The sequence below is a fragment of the Mercenaria mercenaria genome, chromosome 2 (genome assembly GCF_021730395.1).
Source record: "Mercenaria mercenaria strain notata chromosome 2, MADL_Memer_1, whole genome shotgun sequence".
NCBI lineage: Eukaryota > Metazoa > Mollusca > Bivalvia > Venerida > Veneridae > Mercenaria > Mercenaria mercenaria.
Window position 1 is genome coordinate 69,487,608 of NC_069362.1, and position 26,118 is coordinate 69,513,725.

The 26,118-nt window shown below is 35.8% G+C and overlaps 1 protein-coding gene across 1 annotated transcript in view; it reads right to left on the reverse strand.

Annotated features, from left to right (window-relative positions):
• Window positions 1–26,118, reverse strand: part of LOC123564231 (BTB/POZ domain-containing protein KCTD5-like) — a 425,345-nt gene that overhangs the window by 66,742 nt on the left and 332,485 nt on the right. The window lies entirely within an intron of this gene.

A 26,118-nucleotide genomic window follows, 5' to 3' on the forward strand; every position in this document is an offset into this window, starting at 1 on the left:
GCTGATAGAAAACAGGCCTTTGGTCATAGATACATCCAAGTTTGTTAGAAGCCATCTCTCGAGGCGCGACAGCTGAAGATTAACAGCGTCCAACAAGGTAGATAGGAAGCGAAAAGAATCCAGCTTTTGCCTTTAGTGTCAGGGCGAACTTCGTGTCCCCTTTCAATTAGGTATATATTTAATATTGCTTTTAAATAAAAATGATTAACCAATATTTATTCAAAAGTGCTTAAACATATTTTGTTCAACTTTTCTATTGTAGTTTACCTGTTAAAGAATTGCATTTAACCGAACTTCATTAGAAATGCAAGTTTGCAAAAAGATATATATCCACCATGTTGCCAAACTAATAGTTCTGATTTAATCAGTGAAGTGCAAATGTGCAACTTGAAACTCGACTGAAATAAATTAAAATGATTTTTTTTTGGAGTTCATGCGAAATGAAAGACAGAATATTGGCAAATTGACGAACTGCGAAAGAGATTCAGGGCTAATTTGTCATCTGAGCCGTGTCATGAGAAAACCAACATAGTGGGTTTGCGACCAGCATGGATCCAGACCAGCCTGCGCATCCGCGCAGTCTTGTCAGGATCCATGCTTTTCGCTTTTAAAGCCTACTGCAATTAGAGAAACCGTTAGCGGACAGCATGGATCCTGACAAGACTGCGCGGATGCGCAGGCTGGTCTGGATCCATGCTGGTCGCAAAGCCACTATGTTGGTTTTCTCAAAGCACGGCTCACTTATATTCTAGTGTTCTTTTCGCATGATCGCTGAAAAAATCATTTTCTTATGTTTACATTATATTTTCTTTTCATTTGTTTACAAGGACTTAAGCAGACACACTGGAACAAAACGAACAAATAAAGGAACACAATGATGCACCGCCTTTGAACGGTCGGTGGCAAAACCACAACTGGGAAGCTTAAACCGGTTTATGGTACGCACCCAGCCTCACTTTTACCCCCACCATGTTCCAAAGACACGGGACAGTATAAATAAAAGTTATCCCCGCCTGGTGAATCTCTAACACATATAATGGAAACAAAAAGGCATGGCATGTACAACACAAAAATGTTCCTGTAGAATTATATAAAAAGCAAACCTTAAGAACTTGAATACTTCATTGTAAGGCTTATGCAAATTTAAGACCGCAATTGATGGCTCAAGCGTTTGAGATCAATCCCGCTTTTAGTACATTCACAGATAACGAAATTTATTTTCTCCAACGATGATATTGTCAAGGTCACTGCAAAAGCCTGTTAAAGTATACTGCAATTAAGGTCAAACATTTTGTACCCATAGGTATTTTAGGTTTTTATCATAGGTTTTTTTTTAGAATTCTGTGTTTTTATTAACTGTGAGTGGTAGTTTTACTTACTATTCTGTAGTCATCGATAATTTCTTTTATTTCTCTGTTTTATTTAAGAGATAATATATCTCATTTAGTGATAATAGCCGTGCCATGAGAAAACCAACATAGTGGCTTTGCGACCAGCATGGATTCATACCAGCCTGCGCATCCATGCTGTTCGCTAACGGTTTCTCTAATTGCATTAGGCTTTGAAAGCGAACAGCATGGATCCTGACCAGACTGCGCGGATGCGCAGGCTGGTCTGGATCCATGCTGGTGGCAAACCCACTATGTTGGTTTTCCCATGGCGCGGCTCATATGTTGTTGAATGGATTCATGGTTTGCAGTTCTGATGCCAAAGAATTATATCTCGACGGCATAGCCCGAGGGATGTAGTGGTGTGCATATGAACGGCAAACGATTATTTTGTTCAGAGGAAGTTCACTGTTTTAGATATATTGTTTCTTTTCTAACATGTTAATATGTTTTAGACTTATAGCTAACATGTTATATAGTCAGGTTACTTTTTAATATGTAGATATGATGTTGAAATTTGGGGAATGTGTAATAGAGTATTTTAATGTTTTACTCAATAGTCTGTTATAATTCAATATTATGAATGGCATTGTACTTTTTATGACATTTATATTTGTATGTATGTTAATACTTGTATAATGATGACACTCAAATAAACTATAAACTAAACCAGTTAAATCTATATAAAAATTCTTTCGGTAAGATTTTCAAAATATTTTGCTACTTCAGTGACACACAAAAATACTTCAAAATGGAAAGAAAAAAGTTTGGACCACCGTGCATCTAAGAGATATATTTAGAAACAAACATTAAAAGCCGGCGAATTTGATATTTTTCGCTCTTTTTGCTTCTATTGATACTTACTATATAATGTAAAGTGCTATGATGAAAACTTTTATTTCACTTGTAGTTTATTATTATATATATCAGTCAAAAAAATTCAGAACCAAACCTAATCTTCTTAAATGGATATTTGTAATTATTGACCACTACCCCAACTGTGCATTTACATCAGATTAAGGCAGTTGCCGGCCAAAAGTAACTTCGATTTTTATTTTTTCGCAACGTGTTTCGTTAAATGGTACAATATTAGCCATATTTTGATTATTTTCAGCATAATTTCTGTTAGGAAGCAATATTCAAACATTTGTTTTTATCAGAACCCAATAATCAACAATGCAACCAGGTTAACATGGTTGTGGGTCTCAATGAATTAAGGAAGTTCTTTCCTAAAGACTACAGAAGACATACCGGTACATAGGTCTTAGTATGCACTGCATACTGCTGACTATACCAATTTACGGAGATTTTTACTCTATGCATTATCTTACCAGAATTCGCACTAGCTGATGATTTTTTTTTATAATGGCGTGGTAGATCAAAGATATTAGCCGTAGACCACATGCTAAAGTAATAGTATAAAATCTTATTTGTAAATTCTTTCCCAACGGATCCATTTAAAGTGTTGTGTGGTTTTAAACGAAAGTTTCGTTTGAGGTTGTGGAATCTTATGACAAGTCTATGCCTCATTACTCGAAATGAAAAGACGTTGCTCCAGTTTCAACATCAAGCCCTCAATAATCGCCATATAATAAGAGTTGCAGTCATCATTTTGTACTTTACAATCTAGAAAATACGCGTGTTAATGGAGAAAACATGGACCAAAATTCGATACTTCAAACAACACAACTTATTTTATTAAAATCCCTGCTGTTAATTAAATTCAGGTTGCATTCATAGTTTCTCCTTCAGATTTGTAGCATGGCATTGGTAAGCAACTATAATAATCCGATTGATGTATGTAATAATAAAATAAGAAAACAAGTATCTTCTTTCTTTGCATTTTTCTGAATAATACTGATTTTCCTCTCAGCCACCTCTAATTTTATATTTAAACAATAATCTTGTTAATGTCGTTAATTGCCCGAATCAGTTCATATTGACTTCAATCATAAATAGTTGTATTCACTATATACTTTGTATGGAAAGAAAACTGGCGTTTATATTTGTATAAAAAACATTCGAGTTATATTATCAAGGATGACCCTTCCGCAATCTGACGTCATTCACACAAAAAAATCATTTATCAATTGGCGTAATCCGAAACATTTTTTTCAAATTTGACACTAAGATTTAAAAAAAATGAGTATCTAACTTTAGCTAGAACTTATTTTTCTGACAGTAAAAGTCAAAGCTGAATCATCTCGACTCATCGTTTTTCACTAGATTTACATTAATAATGATATTTTAAATAAAAACCAGGAACTGTATTTTGTATCGGAACATGACTTACAACTGAAATGGGTGCTGTGTTAGCTGTTCTATTTAGATGTTGAAAAGACCGATATCCTGATATCACAGAAAGCAGGCCACTTTTATTTGTAGCAAGATTCTGTAAAATACAAGTACGAAAGTTGCTGCAAGATGTAGGAAAAGGAAAATCCGCGCAAAACAGAGCAGGGTACGTAGTACTTAAGAATAGGAGATGTTAAAGATGCTGATGTCTTTGTTGTAGACCCCAGGTTAACAGACTGATGAGGTTTCATGAATGTTGGAGAAAAAGCATTGCCACAAAATTTTTCAATTACATTTTTTAGACATTCAAAATACATTGATCATGGATCAAAAAAATGATATGAGTTTTTAAAGGGAAAATTGTTTTAAAAAATCACATTCAAAGGGCAAATTAATCTATTTTAATCGTTAAAATATCATATTACGGAACTTAACATAAACAAATAATCTGAATTTATGTATATCATGTATAAGATTTCAAAAGGTAAAAGTTATTCACATTTTGCGGTCCAGGAGGTATCTTATATAACATACTTTAACGTATCTATATTAACATAAATAGTCCGCTTCAAAATATTTGATTATTCAATTATCAATCCTGTTCTGTACTAGTTTCATTTTAACATTAATTTAAAAATAGTAAGGCTGTAAATGGTATATACCCTCAACGGATCATTTTTGTATGTTTTTGTAGGGAACATCAAAATTAACTCCCTTAAAATATTTTGTCGGTTAGATTACAGGATATGCTATAATCATGTTTTCAAATCAAATGACTCATCCAAAGACCCATAAAATAAAGAAACTGATACTTGCACCGCTTCAATAAGAACTGTAATATATTTTCCAGTATTTCTCTAATACATTTTGTTTGACAAATTTACTTTCCCTACACATGACTGTGTTATTGTACTGGTATTTAATCAGTTCTATGAAGTGTGCATCATAATGGAACTCCAGTGTTATTACTGGTCCGTTCAGATTCAACAGGAGTAAAGAATGCAAGGGTAACAACACTAAATAGGAAACTGGCGCGAACAAAAATGGTACTCTTTGTTTGCTCTGTAGAGCTATTTTCCATTTTTTGCTGAAATCATAAACAGATCTATCCTTCAATCGCGGTACGACATGCTTTTTGCTTATTGCTTTTTGCCAGTTGAAATTCATGTTTTGCTGTTTGTGGTTTGCATTTTGCTTTTGCGTTTTGCTTGTTTCAGATACAGTCTCTGCTGCTGAAATTCAAAACCTGCTCGATTTTTAGAGACTGATTTGCGTAAACAAAACACCATAAACGCAAAATGTAAATAGCAAATAGAACAAGAGGACCATGATGGTCCTGAATCGCTCACCTCTTCCCACATGACCCAGTTTTGAGTATGACGTCGTTTTTTCTATTATTTGACACAGTGACCTAGTTTTTGAGCTCATGTGACCCAGTTTTGAACTTGACCTAGATATTATCAAGATAAAATTCTGACCAATTTTCAAGAAGATCCATTGAAAAATATGGTCTCTAGAGAGGTCACAAGGTTTTTCTATTATTTGACCTATTGACCTTGTTTTCAAAGGTACGTGACCCTGTTTTTAATTTTACCTAGATATCATCAAGGTGAACATTCTCACTAATTTTCATGAAGATCTCATGAACAATATGGCCTCTAGAGAGGTCACAAGGTTTTTCTATTTTTATACCTACTGGCCTAATTTTTGACAGCACATGACCCAGTTTCGAAACTGTCCTAGATGTCATCAAGGTGAACATTCAGATCAATTTTCATGAAGATCCATTGAAAAATATGGCCTCTAGAGAGGTCAAAAGATTTTAATAATTTTAGACCTACTGACCTAGTTTTTGACTGCAGTTGACCCAGTTTCAAACTTGACCTAGATATCATCAAGATGAACATTCAGACCAACTTTCATACAGATCCCTTGAAAAGTATGGCCTCTAGAGAGGGCACAAGGTTTTTTTATTATTTGACCTACTGACCTAGTTTTTAAGGCACGTGACCCACTTTCAAACTTGACCTAGATATCATCAAGGTGAACATTCTGACCAATTTTTATGGAGATCTATTCATAAGTATGGCCTCTAGAGAGGTCACAAGGTTTTTCTATTTTTAGACCTACTGACCTAGTTTTTGACCGCACATGACCCTGTTTCGAACTTGACCTAGATATCATCAAGATAAACATTCAGACCAACTTTCATACAGATCCAATGAAAAATATGGCCTTTAGAGAGGTCACAAGGTTTTTCTATTATTTGACCTACTGACCTAGTTTTTGATGGCACTTGACCCAGTTTCGAAATTGACCTAGATATTATCAAGCTGAACATTCAGACCAACTTTCATACAGATCCCATGAAAAATATGGTCTCTAGAGAGGTCACAAGGTTTTTCTATTATTTGACCTATTGACCTAGTTTTTGATGGTACGTAACCCACTTTCAAACTTGACCTAGATATCGTTAAGGTAAACATTCTGACAATTTTCATGAAGATCTCATGAAATATATGGCCTCTAGAGAGGTCACAAGGTTTTTCTATTTTTAGACCTACTGACCTAGTTTTTGATGGCACGTGACCCAGTTTCAAACTTGACCTAGATATCATTAAGATGAACATTCACATCAACTTTCATACAGATCCCATGAAAAATGTGGCCTTTAGAGAGGTCAAAAGGTTTTTCTATTATTTGACCTACTGACCTAGTTTTTGAAGACACGTGACCCAGTTTCGAACTTGACCTAGATATCATTAAGGTAAACGTTCTGACCAATTTTCATGAAGATCTTTTGAAATATGTGGCCTGTAGAGAGGTCACAAGGTTTTTCTATTTTTAGACCTACTGACCTAGTTTTTAATGGCACGTAACCCAGTTTCAAACTTGACCTAGATATCATCGAGATGAACATTCTGACCAATTTTCATGAAGATCTTGTGAAATATATGGCCTCTAGAGAGGTCACAAGGTTTTTCTATTTTTAGACCTACTGACCTAGTTTTTTAAGGCACGTAACCCAGTTTCGAACTTGACCTAGATATCATCAAGATGAACATTCTGACAAACTTTCATAAAGATCCCATGAAAAATGTGACCTCTAGAGTGGTCACAAGCAAAAGTTTACGGACGGACGCACGGACAGACGGACAGACGGACGACGGACACCGCGCGATCACAAAAGCTCACCTTGTCACTTTGTGACAGGTGAGCTAAAAACGCAAGAAACAAAGAGTAAAACGCAAGAAGCAAAACACAAGAAGCAAATAGTTAAATGCAAATAGCAAAACAAATGTCGCACCGAGATTCCTAAAAAAGTCAAGCAACAACGAGAATGGCAAAATTCCCCAAAATACGCCTGGGAACTGCAAGAAGAACAAAGACTTTCTGGCTGGCTATAATACTTGGCAAAGATAATATGCCGATAAACATTCTAAGTTTCGTGAACATTGGATACCATCTGCTTAAGTTATTAAGTGGAAGATATCAATTTTCACAATTTTAAGTTATTGAATGGCCAAATCTCAAAAGCGACTGTTAGTATCCAGCAAGGACCATAACTTCAGAAAGACTTGGAGGATCCAGCTGGTAATCAAACTTGGCCGAAAGAAATTATATCCGTAAACATTGTGACCGAGTTTGGTGAACACTGGATAAGGACTGCTCAAATTAAAGAGCGGGTACTGTCAATTTTCGCAATTTTGAGTAATTCAATGGCTGTAACTCCAGAGCCACTGGGACAACCGAGCTGGTTATCGAACTTGGTCGAGATATTGTGCCTATAAACATTGTGACAAAGTTAGTGAATAAGAACTGCTTAAGTTAGAGAGCGGACAGCCGTTTAGTGGACCCTGCCCGCCGCCGCAGGTGTTCCCATAAAATAAATACGTCCCGTTCCGTGGGCATATAAAAAGTAGATAGCAGAAGACATGTCGCACATGATTTCCATAAAATACATTTGAGTTCACTGCCTCAGTTTAAGATCGCATTGATTTTATATTTTAAAAGCCCGAGTAGATGTCTCTATAGCTTTTAGCAGATTTGTATGCCACTGCTTTTAAAAAAGAAAAACGCAATATAGCAAAGGCATATAGCAAATAGCAAAAAGGAAAGCGCAAAGCGCAAAAAGCAAATAACGAAACGCAAATAGCAAAAAGCATGTCGCACCGAGATTCCAATAATCTTTGACATTTATATGCAATGATAGCATGACAGTATTTATCATGGAAACTTAGGTCATACATCACTACTACAATTTGTGGAATTATTTTTAGCTGATTTTGCAGTTTGTGTTTGGCTGAAAAATACGATCCCCATTTTTCTTTTTATTTTATTTCAGTTCTGACAATATTCTTCAAGAAAATGTAAGTTAAAGACATTTAAAATGGGTCCTGGTGTGTGCTGCAACCATTTGAAATTTGTCAATTTTATTTAGACAAAAGAAAGACAGCTATTTCTTATTTTCATGCCTTAATCTCTCTCCTCAAACATGGCATCGAGTATGGACATATTAAACAACTGGTGTCGATAATATATCAATTATTTCAAATATCGTATGTTTTTAATGAACTGTTAAAGGTTTTTACAACAATGTCATATGATCTTGATTACACATGTGTATATTAGGCATCCCTTGTTTAAAGTTTTCTGTAGACGACATTTTGCATAGATGTCTCACAAGAACCAAAATGCCCTAGTGACAAACGTATTATAAGTAGAAACATCCGAACAATGAAGTAAAGCAAGTCTACTAAAGTCATGGAAAATATGCAGGTTAACCGTGAAACGTTTAGAAAGTTTAGTATAAGATGATCGATTAGAGTTAACTTGCAATATTTGTCTAAAAAGAACTATCCAGCTTTTAACAGTGTTTAATTTTGGGAGGAAGACCCCGGGTGCCTCCTTCGGACATAACTTAAGCCATGAACTGGTACCTGGATAAAGCCATAAACAGTTCACAAAGCCAGCTTGATGGCTTACACTTACTAAAAAAAGAAGACATCTCATTCGAGGTTTCGAACATACCAAGATACGGGCGAATACAAGCTAGAGACCATATCTCAAAGGTTTACTAGATCTGATTGTGCATGCAAGTTTCTACAGCAACGACCTAGCGTTCGCTTTTTACAAACATACCAACATAACACTATGTATCCATTGAACCTCGACCTACTCAATTTGGGCATGTCGGAAAATTAGTTTGCACAAAAAATAACAGGACACCCATCTCACTCTGCTGTTCAAGTTTCAAATGGCATGTGTTTTATTGGTAAATCAAGAGAGCAGCAGGAGAACACAAATGATCAGTCGATGTTTCGAGTAAGAAAATAAGGTCACTTTTTGCGTGATATTGAAGATTTTTTGATGGTGGCAATTTAAGTAAATCTGTCAATCTATATCCAAATCTAGATACCGAAATACCATTTAGCAATTTACGCAGTTTAAATTTAGATGTTGTTTATGTTAACTAGAAAAAAATACGTTTCACGTAAGACAACAATGTGTTGGTAGATGCATTTATCAAAAACCTGTCAAAATGTGGATGCAGATGTCATGCATTAATTGATGAAGATTTCAAAACGATGACAACAAAAAAACTGGCACATCCTTTATGTGTGAGTTTTACCTATGCAACAAAAGGATATTAGGATATTAAATAAACAAAAAATAAATAATGATTATAACAGCTTTGCAAACGGTTCGAATATGCGATTTGTTCACATGTGTAGCAGTTGGGGTTAGGTAAGAGTTTAGATGCAGTTACTCTAACAAACACACCTTTGGTGATTCATAATATGCCTGCGCGGGTCTTGGCAGTTGTCAATAATATTTATTATATGTTCTAAAAATAACCTAAATTTCATTGGCCGAAATCGCTCATCATTTTTCAAAATATATTTCATGTTTAATGGTTAGTGGGTTTCCCCATTAAACATAACTTTCTTAAAATAGAATGGAAGAATGGTGTTATTCCTGCCAATGATAACTGGTCAAAATGCTCCGGTTACAATCAACTATAAATATATTACAGTGATAAGAAACTGTATACACAATGATTCTAGGAATTTTAAGTGTCTTCATTTAAACTTTAATAGGTTTTCACACAGTTATTATTACTTTCAAACATTAAATATGTTGCAACAAATATTTGGTACTTATTCATAAACCTGAACCCATATAATAATACAGTTATTGACTCTTGAGCCATTGAATATGATGTGATATTCACCGTAAGAAAGCAATATTGACGTCTTCCGGTGAATATCACATTATATTTAATGGCTCAAGAGTCAATAATTGTATAATATCATGGAATGATAAAGTGTTTCAGTGGAAACATATCTATATATTTACTGTTACTATTGATTTAAAGTTATGTCATGGACCGTATTGTATAGAGCAATTCATAGAACTCTGATTTTTCTACATTCTAAGTCTGACAAAATTCATCTTTTTATGTATCGTTGTATCGAAGTATTTAAGAAGAAATCTGCGAAATAGATATTAAACATTTTAAAATCTTATATAAAATTATTGATTATTAGGGCACAAGATAGCGCAATGGAACTTTTTTTCCTGCATATCCTCTTTTTAGGCAAACTATACTGTTTGATTTTTCTTAGTATAAATAGATATAAATAGCTCTTAAAACCTTTTTACCTTGGGCGAAATCATTACAGTGCACAACTCAGATTTTAATGTTTAGATTATATTAACTATATGACAATGCAACAAAATCGAGACTCCATATAATAAGACTGAGGCAAACAAATATAGGTCCAAATAAAAACCATTCTTTGCAAAGAGGTTTAGCTCTCTAGAGATGTGTGATACAATAGAAACCTAGTCCATATACATTACTTTTTCCTAACAGCATAGTTTTAAAACCATAGAAAAATAACTATCTTACACTGTAGAAGCAAGCAAAGTGTGGTCTATACTCACCTTAACACACCAAGTACAGTACATACTGCTACATTTATTTTATAATATTTTTAGGCATTAAGGTGTTTCTGCACGTTTGAAAAACCGGAAGTGATGACGTAACGTTATTTATCCGGAAAACGTAGAATAAAGCCTGGATTCGGCATACGGAAATGGAAATCAATTTATGAATTAATTGAAACCTGTGAGTAAATTTATTACAATGGCACTGTTGCTATTTTTCTTAAGTCAAAATATGATATTAAAACATACGGCACGCTAAAAAATTCAAAATAATGTTTTAAAATTAGCGTGAAATGTCCGGTTCACTTTAATCATAGTCAAATATCTCAAAAATAAGCACACGGACCAATACATTTTATTTCACCAAATTATAGCCCATATGTTTATGAACAACCGTGGGAAGTTTCATCAAAATCTACATTGTAGAAAACATTCTATTCGCGAAAATGTTATGAAAGTTATGATTTTCCAATAAACTCCCATTATGAAATATTGCATGAGGTCCAAATTTTTCAAATCAGTCTAGCAAAAAATCAAGCACACGACCCTATCTTTTTTATTTGCTGATTTTTCTAGGTATATTCTGAAGTTTTGAAAAATCAGAGTTTAATCAAATTCTACATTGTAGAAAAAATTTCGATCCAAACGTGCAGAACTACCTTAAACACATTGTCTTGGTCTTATATATGTCTCTGACAATTTGTTACTAGATACTTGTAATTCCCTATTTTTTTTTTCACGTAAATCGTGTATAATCACCATCGTGGAAATACAAATTAATACAGTTATTTAAAAAATGGTAAACCAATCGGAACCTAAACACTATTTGGTGGATTAATAGAAATAACTTTATCTCAACAAACACATTACTATGACAACGGAATACCACTTTGCAAAAATAATTTCTACTATCTTACGATCAAATAGAAGCTCGCTATTATGATTCATTATAATAAAATACAGGTTTTAAAGGTCCAATACTAAGGAAAGTGAACATTTTAATTTCTTTTAAAAAGCACAGAAACTATTTCATTTTATTGGAAAATGAAAGTTGGTATGTAGAAATTCGAAATAAATCGCAGTATATGTACAATTATTTTTCTATGAAGTATGAAAAAGTTAAAAAGACCTGGGGGGTCATTCTGTCGATTCATTGAAATTTCAACATAATACACATACATTTCTTTGAGTTCCAAAGACCTTCTGTAAATTTTGACCTGCCAATCTTCATTATTTAGTGTCTTGCAGAAGTCTATGCACTGACTATGAAAAAAATTGCCAACTCACTTTCCCTTAGTAATGGACCTTTAAATACTTTTGTGTGAAATCAAATATGGTTGCACTTTTATAATCAAGTCGTTAGCGTGGCACTGTCTTCTAGCTAGCTTAGGATCTTATGCCGGTTCGAATATCGAAATTCAACGTCTTAGCTTTGCCAAAATTCGATCCCAAGCTACTAGTAACCATAATAATGTCTCATTTTAAAAACGCATTTTCGACAGACCTCGAATTTTTCACTGGAGCGTCCATTCAGATCCAGACTCGAAGCGAACTCAAATTTTTCTTTTTGAAAATTTGAATTTCGATCTTCAAGTTGTTTAAAATTGGCTACTGATCGTAAACAAAATCATATTATGGAGCGTCCACTAGTTGCTAAATCCGTACTATACTCGTCTACAAATCGCTTAAAAAATCCATTTTCTTCTTCACATAGAAAAGTGAAGCAATTGCTAAATGAATATAGATCACCGAGCCGTTTGCTTTGGTCTTAAAGGGCAAATGATAAACTATCAGCAAAAATTATCCGTATTCTACTACATATCTAACTGTAGATTGACAGACATAAAGTATACCCTTAAATGACAATTTTCTTTTTAAAAGTTAAATGCTCATTAGAAACACAGTACATTGTATTATACTGAATATCATCACATCGTTTGCAAAGCTAAAATAGCTATAATACTTTCCCATAAATGTGTCATACCTTCTCAACTTACATATGAGCCTTGCCATGAGAAAACCAGCATAGTGGGTTTGCGACCAGCATGGATCCAGACCAGCCTGCGCACCCGCGCAGTCTGGTCAGGATCCATGCTGTTCGCCTTCAAAGCCTATTGCAATTAGAGAACCTGTTAGCGAACAGCATGGATCCTGACCAGACTGCGCGGATGCGCGGATGCGCAGGCTGGTCTGGATCCTTGCTGGTCGCAAACCCACTATGTTGGTTTTCTCATGGCTCGGCTCATATATTTCACTGTTCGTCATATATTATGTAAATGTTTGCCACCATTGAGTAAAAGCCCAGTGGAATATATTTGAATAAACCTGAAACCTGTTATACAATATGCATTACAACCTTTTCGTACTAAGTCGCGATTTATACAGTTTTAAAGACCTCTTTTGACAAAAAATCTGTTTTTCATGTACCATGCTTCGTTTCACATCTATGTCGAAACTCTCAAGGAATGAGACAATGTGGAAAGAGATATATGAGGGGGAAAATCTAAATTAAATTATCTTGTAATTTAGGATAGGGGTAACCAAACGCTATATATATACGTACCCAGTTATAAACATTATTGATTGGTGGGCAGTACACCGTAGATATAGATGCATGGTATTACGAGAAAATTAATTCGGTGACCCCGTAATTCTATTCCTCCAATCGATAGAAAATATGGCAGTCATCATTGTTAGTTTTTTTTTTGTTTGTTTTTTTTGTCAAATTCTTTTACATGAGACAAGATAAATGGAAACTTTTTATTCAATTTGTAGCTCTGACGTAACTTTAACGTAAATATCGATTATAACGTTAAAATGATATCCACAAGTTTAAATCACTTTAAAGACATTTCTATATGAATATAATGATGAGTAATAAACAAATAGTTACTTGTCAACTGAAAACAACAATTTACAAAAGAACGTCTGACGGACGTGAAATCACGGTTCATCAAAAAATGGACATCAATAGGCGTTTTTGAAGGCTTGTAGAAAAAAGTTAAAATATCAAAAATGAAAAATACGCATTAATTTAATGATGAATGTGATGAATTTCATTTTAAACAAAATGTCAAAACAGAATCCTTTAACTTCAAGTTAGGCGCATTCCACGTAAACATTATGCCATTGATAGATGATAGAAATAAAATGAAATACCCATTACATTTTACCGTTTAGTTTATAGTGCTCCATATGTGTCTATTTCAAATGGTCAAACATATGAGCCGTGCCATGAGAAAATCAACATAGTGGGTTTGCGACAAGCATGGATCCAGACCAGCCTGCGCATCCGCGCAGTCTGGTCAGGATCCATGCTGTTCGCAAACAGTTTCTCTAATTGCAAGTAGGCTTTAAAAGCGAACAGCATGGATCCTGACCAGACTGCGCGGATGCGCAGGCTGGTCTGGATCCATGCTGGTCGCAAACCCACTATGTTGGTTTTCTCATGGCACGGCTCATTTATGATAACGACTGTTGATGTTGTAATCATCTTTCACCGTGGTTTGCTATTGTAACCACAAATAACTACTTGTAGCTGTAGCATTTATTTGCGGTACGTGCTGGCCGCTTTAATGATTGCCGCGTACGTCCGTGTTTTAATGCTGAGAAATACTGGCGCTAACATTTGGCACGGGCGTATGAAGGTTGTTGGGGTCTGTGTACTACTGTGGGTTGATACTGATGAGGGAAGTAAGCAGATAGTGTATATCGGTTTTATCCATATCAAATTGTCTTCTTTTTTTGGCAACACAGCAGCGAGTTGTAGTTATATATATAATCATGATAAGCAATTGCATGGGACTTAATACTTTCATCATTTAAATATCTGGTGCTGTATAAAATATTAGAATGCATTGGCACATTCATCAATTTCAGCTAGGTGCAGTCTCAACCACTTCAAGCGAAATTAACAATATGTCGTTTAACATATATGGCAAAAATGTTGTTACTCACGACTGCAAAGTAAGTCCGTCAAGCCGCACAAGATATATCACACTTTGACTCAATGTCTAATGCTATTTTCCATTGATTTAATTTCCAACCGAATGACTTCGACGGACAGTTTTCCCATTATTGCATTTGTCATTATATCTCATTACATCACATGTAGAGATCATGTAATCCCTACACTGTACCTTGTAATATAGCTAGAGGCAGTACATGCTCATAAGCTAAAATATATTTTGTTGTTGTTGTTGTTGTTGTTGTTGTTATTGTATACAGTGCACGAATCTTTGTTGTATGAACTGATAACCTGAGAAAGTTAACTTAACGTATAAAAGTTTGTTGATTTTGTTGTACACGTTTATAGATTTTACCATTTTTGACATACCACGATTTTGTGAACGTTTATAAGATTTCGCACCCATATGGAAGTACAACACTGTCCCCATGTACATTACCAGACGATTGTATTAACTTGATCTTTCTGTCATGTTGTTCCTTAGTTACATGAGCCCGACAGCAATCAACGTAAATGTTGCTTTTGTAGTAGTAATGTAAGGAGTGTTGTTTTAGGCTTTTACAAACATGTTTTATATATTTTATAAAACTGGAAAAAATGAGCGAAAAAAATTCATTAAGCATTATGCTCTACCTTACAACATGACTGAACAATATTTTAATTAATTATCTAACGCACTCGCTGATTAGAGTTACACTGTCACTATTATTGCTTAGAAGAAAATCAGTTGTCTCAAGTACAAGACGGAAAATTTAAAAAAAAACACGAAAGCGAAATAACGCATGTAAAATATTTATAATATCATCGACAAGACTCTGAATGTTGTTGTAAGACCAAAAGATGTTTCCGGAAAGTCTGGAAACTGATGCTTTTTCAAGGGGTTCTATTTTTTTCACATGGGCCTACGGGCGATGATAGTTAGTCTACCTTAGTCTTCTGAGGCTGTTTTTCAGATGGTAGAGCCAGTCAACATCTTGAATCGATTTTTCTTCTGATCACCATTGAATTTGATGTTACGGACGCCGCATTTTATAAAGACCGGCACGTTATGCAAATTGTTAATTGCATATACCAACCAACGGAAGTGGATTTAGCCCGACTTAGCAAAGAAAACGACAAAGTCCTCAAGGGCAAATAAAAAGCGCGAGATTCCTGGCGTGCACAGGCGTTATCACTGCCAAGACGGGCTCAATCCATTTCCGTTGATTGAGAAAATTGGCGTCAGGGCTACCTTGTCTTTTTTAAAATATCATCGACAAATTTTGAATATTTTAAAAAGCATTAAAATCGACAGCAGTTGTGGGGTATTTGGTTACTGTAAATGTAAATAATTTCAAATATGAAAAATAACGGTCAAATCACGGCGGGTAGTAAACACGACGGCTATATGTCAAGCAGCAGGGTACCTATGGCCATACCAAGTATTAATGTTAAATTAATTCTGATAGTACGTGATTGAAACACTGGATATTTTTGAATATTAATTATGCAAAGGCGACCTTTAAACAAGCTTTAAAGTTAATACTTTTAGTACACGTACTAAATTTAGTTTATTGTGTAATACGCGACAGGCGGTGGGTTGTATCATATACTGTAGTCATGTGGTTGAAAATTTTACAGTTACATTGTCCAAAGATTATGATAACAATTTACATGTTTAGTAAATGGACTGAGAATTATTTTGGTAGCAATCAAATGGAATATTTCAAAACTGGAAACGTTGACTTTCATGCCATTATCAATCTGTTTGCGACTTTGTAAATCATCGCGGTTACATCAAATAAAATACAAAATCTTCAAATTACGGAAATGTTTGTTGTTAGTTTTCCATCAAACAATGTCTGATATTCCTTTAACTGTCCTGAAAATTTCACGGAATTATCTTCGGTAGTTTTAAAATTATAGCGGAAAGGCTACTTGTAGCGTTAGAAATGTTTTAATTGTATATTGCTGATTTTAAGTGTTTTAAACCGTGACATTTTAATTATCTCTCAGTGGGCTCATCAGTGGTACCGTCTGTAGCATTATAATTGGCGTACTGGTCCTTTTATTTGAACAAAAAATTAGTTTTTTTATAGGATATGGAACAGAATTAGGGCAAAAACTGCATTGTGCTTTCGTGTATCCAATCTTGCGATTTACACACATGCTTCCTTCGTACATCCCGTTTTGCATTGTTACATGACCATTTGTGCATCTTATGTTTACGTGTTCCTTTCTGACATTCATACATGCTTAATTGTTTCATTTTATTACCATGGTTACTTCTTCATAAGTCTATGACATTATCTTGCTTTCGGTCATGCTGCAATGTGACATGCATCACTCGGTGTATTAGCGTGTTGTTAACCTAGACACAACTTCCCCATGTGTTTATGTTGTCTATATACTGATGATATGGACAGAAGTGGCTCCTGGACAGGCTGAATGTGCTTACTCGTACGCATGAATAGCTAACAAAGTTTTAAACAAACACAATCTCACTTGTCACAATGCAGAATGCAGCATAGCACTAAGCATAATGAGGTTACCATTGTAATGTTCTGATTATATATATGAACATTTCGGACCCTTAAAGGGATTTGTATTCTAAATGACTGACCCAAGACGGGATTGTTTAACACTACGTTTATTCACTACAGCTAATACAAGATAACTGATTTAACAGTATAATACAAACATGTATACGTTCTTAGAACCGGCATGCTATACGCTAGTGCGGTGCAGGAGGGAGGAGCTACATTTCATGAATGAGTGACCATTACATCCCTCCTATCTTCAGATTTAAAATCTTATAATAATCGTATTTTCTAAGAACCAAGATCGCAGAAACACCAACAGGACTTCCATCAACCCACAGTTCTGTTTGTTTTGACGGGTCAAAGTATGCCATGAACTTGTCACTGACTAATGCATTTTTCAGTTGATGAAACGCGTTTTCCTGCTGTGTTGTCCATTCAAATGGCTGATTTTGCTGTGTTAAGCGTCTGAGGGGTTCTGAGATTGTAGAGTAGTTTTCAACTAATCTTGACACGTAATTTGTCATTCCAAGGAAAGATCGAACCTCCCCCGTTTTTTTCGGCTTTTCAACGTTCTTGATAGCAGTGATTTTCTCAGGATCTGGTGATATTCCCGATTCAGAAAAGACATATCCGAAGAATTTTATTTTGCTTTTTCCAAATTCACATTTTTCTTTGTTGAGTGTCAGATTTCTATCTTGTAGCCGTTGCAGAAGTGCTTCTAAGTTCGAGTCATGATCTGTTTGCGTTTTCCCATGAATGATTATGTCATCTGAAATGTTCAGCACACCATTTAATCCATTTATCACTTGCCGTATTTCATTTGGAAAATTTCTGGGCTACACTTACACCGAAATTTAGCCGTTTGTACCTCCAAAGTCCAACATGGCTTGCGAACACGGTCATGTTTCTTGATTCCTCGGAAAGTTCGAGCTGATGGAACCCTTTGTAAAGGTCCACCTTTGAAAACACGGTGGAGCCATTTAGTTCCATTATTATGTCATCCACTGTAGGCACGACATGTCTTTCACGCTTTAATGCTAGATTCGCTTTTCTCATATCTACACAAATTCTGACATCATTCGGAGACTTGGGTTTCGGAGCAACGACCAAGTTCGAGACCCAGGGTGTCGCACCTGTGGCTTTTTCAATTACATCAAGTTTTTCAAGTTTCTCGAGCTCTTGTGCAACTTTATCACGGACGTGAAACGGAAGGCGTCTAGCTGGCTGGGCAGTAGGTATTACACTTTCGTCTATATGGAATTTGATTTGCTTATCCTTTAATTTTCCTAGCCCATTGAACACTTGTTTGTATTTGTCATATAAGTCTGAATACTTCTCATTTTTACTAGATATAGTCTGTATGACTGGTACAATTTCAAGCTCCACGGCGGTTTCATAACTTATCAAATTTTCCGATGCACTGTTCACGACATGAAAATCCGTTGTTGCGAATTTAGGACCCGATTCTATGACACATACGTATTTCCCTTTTATAGACAATGGTTTGTTTTGACCGAATGCATATGCTTTTGTTTTTGTTTTCTGGATTTTCGGCTTCGGTCTCATTTTGTCGATTAAAGACTCGTCGAGAATATTCAAGCTACTTCCTGTGTCAACAAGAAAAGTCACATCAACACCATTTACTTTTAAGTTACTTTTGGCACTTTTTTGTTTGAAATTTTCTTTAACAACACTAAGTCCAAAAGCCACATCCGTTTCAGAACAAGATTCGTCTTCACTGTTGGTTTCATAGCCATTGTTATTTTCGGATATTTCGTGTAGTTGTCCTTTTGAATTCAGCCGTTTACGACATACCCCAATGAAATGGTTTCTTTTATGGCAGTAATTGCATTTTGCGCCAAGGGCTGGGCATTTTCGCGTATGTGGATAAGTTCCTCCGCAGTTTCTACACTTCTGTATTTCTTTCTGATAAGCAGGATTTTCAGGCTTTCGTCGCTGGGAAGGATGTTTCTTAATTTTGTTTACCGGAAGACTGTCATGTCTATCCATTGCGTGTGCTTGTTTTTCCGCCATTTCCATACTTCTTGCTAAAATTAGGATGTCTTTCAATTCCTTTTCTTCTTCTAAGCACTTAATTCTTAATTTCTTTGATACGCATCCTTGTATTATCTGACTTTTAATTTCACCATCCTTATCACTGAATTCACAATGTTCCGCTTTCTGTCGTAATTTCGTTACATACATATCTATTGTTTCGCCTTGATTTTGCTTCAGATTTCTAAACTCAAATCTTTCGAATTCTTTATTCTTTTTTGGCATGAAGTAGTCATGAAGCGCAGATTTTGTTTCTGTATAATTGTCGTCGGTAGTTCCAAGGTGGAGCGTCTCGTATATTTCAAATACTTCATCTCCGGAGTAGTGTAATAACAATGCCTTTTTTCTTTTATTTTTGTCTATGTTCATTCCCACAAATAAATTCTCTAATTTCGCGACATATTTGTTCCATCTTACACCTGCAGACTGTTCATCACTGTAAACTTCAAATTTCGGAAATTCCGGAATGCTAGCCATAGTTCAATTGTTCATAAATATCCACTGTTTTATTGCACATTAAATTGATAAATTGTATTCCATAATTCTTCGAAAAGCACGCTTTATCCTCGTCGCCAGTGTAATGTTCTGATTATATATATGAACATTTCGGACCCTTAAAGGGATTTGTATTCTAAATGACTGACCCAAGACGGGATTGTTTAACACTACGTTTATTCACTACAGCTAATACAAGATAACTGATTTAACAGTATAATACAAACATGTATACGTTCTTAGAACCGGCACGCTATACGCTAGTGCGGTGCAGGAGGGAGGAGCTACATTTCATGAATGAGTGACCATTACAACCATAATGTACATTTCTCTATGATACGAGAAGGCGCTTTTATATTCGTTCTCGGAAGCTTCCGCTAAGTCACGGAAAAAATACGAAACTGCGCATTTTGGCTATGTGTCCGGTGACCGGACCTAACCTGTTTTGATTTGTCTAGGCGTTCGGTAATCAAGTTCGAAAATGCCTGTGTATCATCAAACATGTACGCATCATATTTATTGCATTAAGTCAATTGAGATACCATTCGTTTTAGCTCGACTATTCGAAGAATAGTCTAGCTATTCTACTCATCCTGACGTCGGCGTCGGGGTCGCACATTGGTTAAAGTTTTGCACGCAAGTATATAAGGCTACCTTTTAAAGGCATATATCTTTAAAACTTATTTTTCCTTTATCTAGGTAAATTACCAACTTCACTAGGTCAAGTCCTATAACTCTGACATGTATTTTGGCCAAATTAAACCCACTTTTGGACTTAGAAAATCCTGGAGTCTTACATGCAAGTTGCTATCTCCAAAAATAATGTAGATATTGAATTGAAACTTCACATGTGTCTTCGGGGTTATAAAACTAGGTGATAGCATCAAGCCCCATAACTCTGACATGTATTTTGGCCAAATTATTCCCCTTTTTAGACTTAGAAAATCCTGGTTAAAGTTTTGCATACAAGTTACTACCTCCAAACCTTAAATGCAGATACTGGATTGAAACTCTATAGATATTTTAACATTTAGGGTAATATTCCTGCTTCTGGGACAACAATTTGAACATTGGCTGTTTTACGGACAGCTCTTGTTAAAAGCAGCATTTAAAAGCAACTTTTTTGACAGGCAGCTACTTTAATTGATAATTATGTAATTCAAAAAAATGTATAAGAGCGTTGAACTTAAAAAGTTTCGGTGCTGCGGGTGAGTTGTAAAGTAAAAAAATACTACTGATACAGATATAGCGCTACATTACACCTCAATTTAAGGCTATCAAATATACGCTCGTCTGCGTATGTGGGGAGAAAATTAATTCAGTTGACATAATTTTTTTGCGTATGCTATTTAAAGCGCGCTATAAATATCTGCTAACTACACGATAGTAAAGGTAGTGTTTCGAAAGAAATGCTTGTTTTAGAATATAATTTTAGTTGTTTGTCCGGTTATGGGGACGTGTAGTCTTAACACTCTCGGTACAGTTCGTGTGTTTCCGTATTTTAGTACAAGGGGGTTATCCCCACTTGAACAAGAATTTGAGCCCGCCCGCTTAGCTCAGTAGGTAGAGCGTCGGTCTACGGATCGCGGGGTCATGAGTTCGATCCTCGGGCGGGGCGTATGTTCTCCGTGACTATTTGATAAACGACATTGTGTCTGAAATCATTAGTCCTCCACCTCTGATTCATGTGGTGGGGAAGTTGGCAGTTACTTGCGGAGAACAGGTTTGTACTGGTACAGAATCCAGGAACACTGGTTAGGTTAACTGCCCGCCGTTACATGACTGAAATAATGTTGAAAAACGGCGTTAAACCCAAAACAAACAAACAAACAAAAATTTGAGAATGTAAAAATGTATGTTGTCACAACGCATCACAACCCACAGCTAAATTTATATGTAAACATCAAAACTCCTTGCATTCAAACCTTTAAGGAACCACTTATGTTCTTTTCATCAATAAGCATACACCATTGACGCTCCAAAGACACAATGCAAATAACCGCTAGTAAATAAGATGAATGAATGATGTAGTTTGTCAGATCATAGCATGTCCGAAAGCAACACGAATATTTTAGAAAAATGAAGCAAGCACAGATCATTTCTCAGAATTAAGCATGTATGATTGTCATAAAGAAACACGCAAACATAGGATGCACAAATGGTCATGTAACAAAGCAAAATGGGATGTCAGAAGGAAGCATGTGAACATGAGAATCACAAATGCATACATGTAAATCGCAAGATTGGATATACGAAAGCACAGTGCAGTTTTTGCCCTAATTCTGTTCCATAATAGGAGATAGGGCCTGTGACGGGTTTGATAAACAAAGGATGAACCTTATTTTTCAGTTGTTTTTTTTTTTTTCAGACAAAGGCTGCAGTGAATAAATTCTGTGAATGTCAGTGCCCATATAAATTTGATGTGGTATTTGAAAATAATTCGATCAATCTGAACTCAAACGATGGAACGCAAAAAAAAAAACAACAAAAACACGGCCCTTATGTACTAAATACATATTCCAACAAAAGTAGATAGAGTTTAAAGTTGCCATGATACAAAGTGTTAACAACGTATGTGTCATTTTGTGAGATAGAGTTAAAATTATCTTGAACGAATAGCATAGTTGGTAAAATGCATTTTATTCTATGCACCTTATAACCTTTTGTTCATGTATATGCTTGTAAAAGGTATATGAATGCACCATTGTATGCTTGTAACGCTGCTGTTTTAGGTGATTGTGCTAGGTTTCCTATGTATATTTGGGCTTCAAAGAGATGTATAAAATTTTGGATGCGTATTGTTAATATGCCTGAAGATAGATATGTAAAGAAATGTTACAATATGCTTAAACACTGGGACCATCTTGGTTATAAAAACTGGGTTACTACATTGAGAAATAATTTGTATAGTAACGGCTTTGGATATATATAGGAGAAACAAGCAATAGATAATCCAAATGTATTCTTAAAACAATATACAACAAGGTTAAAAGATCAGTATCTACAAACTTGGAACGTTGAAATGGTTAACAATAAAAAAACTGGTATTACATAAATGAGCCGTGCCATGAGAAAACCAACATAGTGGGTTTGCGACCAGCATGGATCCGGACCAGCCTGCGCATCCGCGCAGTCTGGTCAAGCTCCATGCTGTTCGCTTTTATAATCTATCTGTTAGCGAACAGCATGGATCCTGACCAGACTGCGCGGATGCGCAGGCTGGTCTGGATCCATGCTGGTCGCACACCCTTTATGTTGGTTTTCTCATGGCACGGCTCAAATGGTTTAAGCAAAGGTTTGTTTTTGAAGATTACCTTGCACACATAGATATTGTTACGTTCCGACGTAGTATTGTATCTTTTAGAACGTCATCTCATCAAATGTTTTTTTTTTAAATGATTGAAAAAGGTAGATATATGGGTTTATCAAAAGTAACTCGTTTTTGCATTCATTGTGATCACGTTATTGAAAACGAATTTCATTTCCTGCTGGAATGTCCACTGTATGAGATAATTCGCATAAGATATATACCTGATAAGTTTTGGCGCCATCCGACTATACACAAATTTAATGTTTTAATGTCTAGTAAGAAGTGCTTGTTGCTGCGTAACCTATCACAGTATGAAAATACGCTCTGAAATAATAGCGTAACCTTATGAATTATTAGGTATGAAATGTGACTTAGGACAGTGTGTATATATGAGCCGTGCCATGGGAAAACCAACATAGTGGGTGTGCGACCAGCATGGATCCAGACCAGCCTGCCAGCTGTTCGCTTTTAAAGCCTATTGGAATTGGAGAAACTGTTAGCGAACAGCATGGATCCTGACCAGACTGCGCGGATGCCATGTCATGTAATTATGTTCAGATATAACATCTTGTCGTCACTTATGTGTTGTTTAACCATTTAGTTATGTAAATACCATAGACCTTTACCTGAACATGCTGTCATGACAACATACACATATTTTATTATCTGTGTTTGTATTATATACTATTGTGTATGGGTCGGCGGCCTTAAATGAAAATAAAAAGTCTTAAAGTCTTCACTAAAAGGCCTGCACACAGTCAAAGCAAAGACAACACGCTGTCAGCATACAGCCAATACACAACCAGCACACAGCAAACACACAGCAAATACACAGCCAACACGCTGTCTGCATACAGCCAGTACACAACCAGCATACAGCAAACACACAGCAAATACACAACCAACACGCTGTCTGCATACAGCCTATACACAACCAGCATACAGCAAACATGCAGCAAATACATAGCCAACATGCTGTCTGCATACAGCCAATACACAACAAGCACACAGCAAATACACAGTCAACACGATGTCAGCATACAGCCAATACACAAGCAGCACACATCCAACACACAGCAAATACACACCAACACGCTGTCAGCATACAGTCACAACACAACCAGCACACAGCAAACACACATCAAATACACAGCCAACATGCTGTCAGCATACAGTCAATACAAAACCAGCACACAGCAAACCCACATCAAATAAACAATACGCTGTCAGCTTCAGCCAATACACAACCAGCACACAGCAAATACACACCAACACACTGTCAGCATACAGCCAATACACAACCAACACACAGCAAATACACAACCAACACGCTGTCAGCATACAGCCAACACACAACCAGCAGACAGCAAATACACAGCCAAAACGCTGTCTTCATACTGCCAGTACACAACCAGCACACTATTTTTTTCACACAGCAGAAAGCCTTAAGAATGAGATTTGGTGCCCTCATAACCAACAATTAACTAAAACAATAGAAATTATTATGTGACTTCATTGAACTCAACAAAACAATTTCTAGCCCTTTCCGCACTTGTAACGTAATAAAACGAATTAGCGTCTGATGGCCCTTTCACGCTTCCGTAGAATCAACATTTATTACACGAAATTCATTTTGGAAATATTTCTGAAATGTCTAGGTGTGCAGCTCACAAATACGGAAATGTCTTTCATCCGAGGCATATATTGACACTTTCTGACAACATATCGTCACCTTAGTGCAAAAAGTGAATAAGTCCTTCTTTAAGTCAATGGAGTTATCCACTTCTTGCACTGAGGTGACGATATAAAAGGACCTTTTGAGCGATTTGACGAAGTTCCAAAAGTCTCTATATACCCTTGCTCCGTTACGGACCCCTGTTGGATTTGTGTTGATTCCGAGTTCAAATATGTTTTCGTAGATGAAAAGCTGACATGTCGTGCTAAAGCCCAGGTATTTTCAAATTGTAAGAAAATGCTGAAAATTGACTCCTCATTAGCAAACAAAGAAAAGAAAAAAGAAGTCCACGCACATACATTTTACGGTGAGACCCCTGCACGTGACCATTGACTATCGACCAATGCAAAGGCGACTTTCGTTTTCAAGTTTAGCATGTCTACTTACCGGAAATAGCTGAAGGTCGAGTGACGTCATTTTCTGTGTTGTCAAAAACATACATATGCCTGGCGAGATTGCATAAAAATGTGCCAGGTGTCCTAAGCATATGAATGTTTTTTTGTTATGTTGCACACTACAATGTACTACCAAGATACTTGCAAAACCAGTCCATATGAAAAATTGAGAGATAAAACTAATTTTGACAGATCGTGAAAACCAGTGACAAAATTTGACAGGCGGTAAATGACTCATGACCTGATTAAAAGTGTGCTGTTATTTCTACCTTCCAGATCGATTTTCTTGGAAAGGCTGTTCTATCCTCTAGTTTACAGTTCATAAGTTAAAACAATAAAATAACTGACGGTTAACTTACTGTCGTTTTCTCTGTCGAAATCCTATAAGAATTCCTATTGTTTCAATTAAAAGACACTAAATCACAGTATTCAGATTAGTAAAAATAGATTTCTTATTTACACATATAATATATTATATAGAGGATTTATCTTTAATAAGCACATATATACTGTAGACCTGTAATAAAATTTCAATACCTATTGTGCATTACAATAATGCTAAAACATCTCGTCCGCGACGTATCAACAGTTTGAATAGTAAATAATGAACATAATGAAATACAATATGTTCATTAATATGCATATTGCCTCTCGAAATGGTTCACAGTCTTTAACATTGTTTACTGTACTAGCATTGTTTACCGCACACTCTCTAGCACTGTTTATCGTGCAATCTCTAGCACTGTTTATCGTGCACTCTCTAGCACTGTTTATCGTGCAATCTCTAGCACTGTTTATCGTGCACTCTCTAGCACTGTTTTATCGTGCACTCTCTAGCACTGTTTATCGTGCAATCTCTAGCACTGTTTATCGTGCAATCTCTAGCACTGTTTATCGTGCAGTTGACCGTGCCGTCACTAACATTGTCAAGTTTTCCCACCCAGAATACAATTTCAATAAGATATTTTTTTTTCACAATGTTTTTACCATGTGAATTCTTGT